We start from the raw sequence: 6000 nt of genomic DNA, 5'->3' as shown, positions 1-6000 counted from the left end.
CAAAGTCAAAAATCGCCCGAAATGGCTCTTTCACCTTATTAAGTCACAATCTATTATCACCTCTATCCAATCTCTGCACGTCTCCTGCCCGCAACCGAACTGTGATGCGGTTGCGGACTTCTTCCTCAGTAAAGCGAGCAAGATCGAATCAGATCTTAAGTCTGCTCTACTTAAACTCACACCCTCCCGTAACCCCTCTTTACCTACGACATCAACCACACCGCCATGTCTCTCCCTCAAAAGCAATGCCTCCTGGAATCAATTCACACCCCTAAATAACACAGCCATCCTCAACATACTCTCGACCCTGAAACCTTCTAACCACTTCAATGACCCCCTTCCCCCTAACTTCTTCAAAGAAATGTTAGGATCACTGGTCCCGCTTTGGTCCAAAATCATCAACACCTCTCTTCTTGAAGGCGGGCCTTATGCTCCCTATTCTCAAGAAACCCACGGCAGACCCCGAAGGCCTTAATAACTTCCGACCAATCACAAACATCCCTACCTTTGCAAAACTGCTGGAAAAATGTGTACATGAACAATTGCACAATCACATTGAGCAATTCCAACTCCTTGACCAATTCCAATCAGGCTTCCGCACCGGCCACAGTACTGAAATGACCATCACCCACATTGTTGATGATGCTCTTACTCTGCTTGACCAGAATGAAACAAGCATACTAATACTACTTGATCTCTCTTCTGCTTTTGACACTGTCAAACATGACAACCTACTGGAATGCAGCCTGGGGCTCTCAGGCACGATCCTTAAATGGTTTGCCTCTTTTCTCACCAACAGAACACAAAGAGTCAAATCCAACCATTCTTTATCCAAATCCAGCCCCTGCACGCTGGGTGTCCCCCATGGTTCCTCACTCTCCCCCACGCTCTTTAACCTTTTCATTGAAACACAAACTGTAATCCTCAAAGCATCCAACATACAATATCACATGTATGCGGATGACTCCCAACTGTACATGAAAATATCCTCCCCCGTGACATCAAGGCACTCAATGGAACCCTGCTCAAAACAATCAAGTGGCTAACCACTAAGCATCTCAAACTAAACGCCCTCAAAATGGAATTCCTACTCATCTCACCCTCTAAACAAACCCCCACTGTTGTGAAATTTCTAAGTAACCTCACCACTCTCAACTGTACACCACACATAATTGACTCCACAAAATCACTAGGAGTGGTGCTAGATAAGAACTTTAACATGCAAGACCACATCAGAGCATCTACCAAAGGAGCGAACTTCCAACTGCGTGTCCTCAGAAAATTCAAACCCTACCTTCCACAAGAGGACTTCAAATCGGCGGTGCAAGCACTGGTCATCTCGCGACTAGAATACTGCAGTCCTACTTTATGCGGACTGCCAAAACTCAGCCTAGCCCCCCTCAGAGCATCACTCAATGCAGCGACCAGACTCATCACTGGCTCCAAGAAAACCAACCACATCTCTCCTGACCTGAAATCGCTCAACTGGCTTCCATTTGAAGCAAGGATCCACTTAAAAATTGCTTGTATGACTCAAAGAGCCCTACACTTCAATACACCACTCTACCTGAAAAACAAGCTAGAACTCTCTGGCGGAAACCGGCCCTCAAGGAGCACCAGCACACTGCTGCTTAAGCCAAATAAATTTTAAAAACTAAAAACATACAATCGCACATTCTTTGGCATTGCCCCGAGAATTTGGAATGCCTTACCAGCGGAAACAAGACTGATTCACTCAACATTTGCCTTCAAAAGGGAAGTTGGGGCCCTCCTAATGACCAATGCACTGATATAGAACTTGTTCTCCTCCTGCCTCTGTTCTGGCTTAGCTGCTTTTGCTACGACCTGGCATATTTTATGACTTGCAGCACCCTCCAATATGGCATTGTGTTCCTGTTGCGTATTGCTTTTCTTGTTACTATGTATTTGGTTTTGGTCATTGTGTTCCTTTTGCATATTGCTTTGCTTGTTCCTGTGGTATTTGGTTTGACTTTTCCCTCCTCTCGCCCACAGTTATTTGCCTTTGTCTTCCTCAACCCATATGTAAAGCACTCTGATACCCGTTTTGGGTCATGTTCACACTATACAAAACTTTTTAAATAAATAAATAAATACTACAAGAGCCAAACTATACAAGGTGATCAGGTATCCTACTAGGTAAATGAGGATGGAGATCAGCAACTTCACTCATCCAGTTGGAGCTGTCTGTGGTTATGACTTCACTGTGAGCAACTTTATACAGGTCATGTAGCATGCATGCATGTGCTCACAGTAATGTTGAAGCCACTATAGTGGATGTTGTAGCTGGAGTCTTCTGTACACTTTATTCATTTTCTGTGATCAAAGCTGTTGGTCAAGTGTGTTCTGGCACATGAAATAAACGTATTTTAAATGTCATTTCAGTATCATTCCGGGCAAGCAGACGAGACAGGATCAACATCGTTGGGATGCTGCTGGCCACAGTGGCTCAGGTCGTGACACAACAGACAACGATGGAGCCAGTGGCCCAAAGGGTGAGGGGAGTGCCATGGAGGACACAGGCTCTACGTCATCATCTTCAGAGTCATCTTCCAGTGGACACTCCCTAGTTGTGGTGGAACACCACACCATTCTTGTCCACCACCCTCCCATCTCCACCCTCCCTCTTTCTACCCACCCAGTTGGCCAGGCTGCTTCCCTAATAGGGAAGTCATATCCCTAACTCTAGGCACCTCAGCCCCTGCCCCTGTTCTGCTTCCCTAAGTGAGGAGGCTATTGACCTCCTGAGAAACATATCTGTGGGTCAAATGGCACTACTGAATGCCATCCAGGGGCTAGGCAGCCATCTGCAACAGATGATGGCCTACCTGAAGGGCATCCACAGTGCTAAATCTGGCCTGTAGAGAGTTTTTCAGGCTGTGAACTCCTCCCTCACAGCAGCCTTCTACCCATCCCAAACTTCTACCCCAACTCTTCCTCTTCCCATTTAAATTCCCAACTCCCATGCCTGTCCCAAGCGCACTCAGACATATTCACACACGCACTTCAAAAGAACCAAACAGCACACACAGGCAGAATCGCTAGAAAACACACAACAGCACGCAAACACTCATCTGGCACTCACCCCTCTCACCACCACCCCAACATACGCCCAAACTACACACCTGGACCTAAAGACCCTTCCCCAACACCCAGCATTCCCCCAGACACCACACCCACACCCACAGACCCATCAACTCCCTCAGCCTTCCCCAAACACCCCCCTGCACCACCAGACCCATCCATTCCCCCCAGCATTACCCCAGACACCAGACTCACACCACCAGACCCATCCAATACCCCCAGCATTACCCCATACACCACACCTACACTGACAGACCCATCAACCACCCCCAGCATTACCCCAAGCACCATACCCACACCAGCAGACCCATCCACCACCCCAGCAATATCTCAGACACCCCACCCACACCCACAGACCCATCAACAACACCCAGCATTACCCCAGACACCACACTCACACCACCAGACCCATCCATGGCACCCAACATACCTAGCACGACCACATCACACACTGCCAAAAAACACAATTGCCCACACTCATCCCGCCAGAGCCTACGTAATTTGGTGAGTTACACCACCATAATGTGTGTCTCCTTAAGACATGCCAAGTGTGCCTGACATCCCCGTAGATAAGCATAAACCCTGTGTGGCTTGACATATGAAACAATGTAACTCATGAACTTCTCCTGTACCTTCGAGATGTACACACAATCTTTCCTGGCATAGAGCCTATATTTGATACATTTGAAACACTTACAGGCCTCAAGGTTAATTGGGCAAAGTCATGCCTTTATTCCTTTAATGCTGCTACATCTCATCCTGCCTACCACCTTAATGGCACCTGTTTGACATGGCGGCCTGTGACGTTTTGCTATGTGGGCGTTCATGTTTATCACAAATCTGCCGACTTGTTTGATGTCAATCTTACCTGGATCGTGTCCTCGTTGCTGGCGCAAACGGGGTTTTGGCACTCGCTCCATCTTTCCATTGAAGAGCGGATAAAACTCATCAAGATGGTGATGCTGCCCTGTTTGTTATACTATTTTGCTAATCTCCCCATTTACACTCCAAAATCCTTTTTTCAAATGTTTGAGAAACTAACTAGGGAACTTCTCTGGCATAACACACCATGCAAGGTGGCACTTCATAAATGTATTTACTGACAACTGAGGGTGGGCTAGCTGTCCCGAATTTCGAGCACTGGTACTTGGCCTCCCAGCTGCAATGGATGGCCCCCTGGCGGGGTTTTGGCAATTGCTGCCTCTTTCCATTGCAGAACAGATAAAACTCATCAAGATGGTGATGCTGCCCTGTTTGTTATACTATTTTGCTAATCTCCCCATTTACATTCCAAAATCCTTTTTTCAAATGCTTGAGAAACTAACTAGGGAACTTCTCTGGCATAACACACCATGCAAGGTGGCACTTCATAAATGTATTTGCTGACAACTGAGGGTGGGCTAGCTGTCCCGAATTTCGAGCATTAGAACTTGGCCTCCCATCTGAAATCGATGGCTTGCTGACTGACAGGCCTCCATCTTGCCGACACTGCCACAATTTTCCCTGCCTGGAGTTTGCCTTGTGTATTGTACCTCTTACACCACTGCACTAAAATGCCATCCCCGAGTCCTGTACTGCTGTGTGTGGCACACCGCTACTATAAGCAGAGCCTCTTGCTCACTAAAGTAACTAAGCCATATGCTCCAGCCATACAGTTCTTGGGCACCCTTGGGGGAGGATGAATCACCTATGCGAAGGAGCTTGCTGCTTGGCCTGAGGTAGGCTTGCACACTGTGGGAGACCTTTATTGCAACGTCTCCCTCTTACCCTTCAAGACCCTGATTGTAGATGAGGGACTCCCTCCTGATAATTTTTTACTATACAACTCTATCCTTGTGGCGTTGAATGCACACTGGGGAGGCATGCAACAGTAACACCTCCAATATCTGCACGTTATGGGGAAGGGATTTCATCTGACATGCGACTTGCTGAATCTCTGCGCACACACGCTGCACTTCCACTTGGCCCTTTGCATTGGAAGACAGACCTGGGTCGCCCTCATACAGATAAGGAATGGGTTGCCATTCTAGAATACCCCGTGCTTATTCCGCAAAAAAACAGTTTCTGCCTTATTCAATATTATGTACTTCACAGAGCTTATCTTGCCCAAGACATGATTAACAGCTACTACCATTGGACTGATGCAGTTTTTCCCGCTCTGCCCTGCCTGATGCTGGTCTCATACACATGCTCTGGGCATGCCCATCCCTTCACCAGTATTGGATAGGTGTCGCCACACACTTGGCCAATTGTACGAGGCAACGCAAACCACATACTTGAGAGGTCTGCTTGTCAGGCCTTTGCCCCAGGTACAAGACACATAAAGCCACCACCCTATTTATTGGTTTAGGGCCCCACCTAGCCAAGCGATTGATCACTCTTAAATGGAAGTACCCTGTGCCTCTGGCAAAAACTGCCTGGGAACACTCCATGCCGGCCTGGGCTCGGGCTTAAGGAACTGTCCTATACATGGAAGACGTGAGGGGTCTGTGCAAATACCCTCTTGCAGCAAGCTGGGAGGCCTTCCTAGCCAAAATTCATACCGCACTGTGACCTGTTGCTGAATCACCCAGAGAGTACTTGACTCCTGAAGGTGCAGTTATTGTTTTTCATTATGTGTTCATTGAATCTTCAGTCCATCATCCTGATAATTTCTGTTACTCATCAGTGATCTCATCAGTAATGTCACTGACCATGTCATGAGTGATGTAATATGTGAGGGCATAAGCAGTGCATTGTGGGGGCATAAGTTAAAGTTAGCTCATGTCATTATAACTACTGAATTTCTCTGGTTTTATACAAATGAAATGTGAGCCTAACTATAGCGCCAGTGTAACCTTTGTATTTTTCACTGAACTTCTAAGGTTTTTTTAGTTCTATTTCCTAACTATAACGTCC

The sequence above is a fragment of the Triturus cristatus genome, chromosome 5_1 (genome assembly GCF_964204655.1).
Source record: "Triturus cristatus chromosome 5_1, aTriCri1.1, whole genome shotgun sequence".
In the NCBI taxonomy this organism is placed as follows: Eukaryota; Metazoa; Chordata; class Amphibia; order Caudata; family Salamandridae; genus Triturus; species Triturus cristatus.
This window is presented reverse-complemented; position numbering follows the sequence as displayed.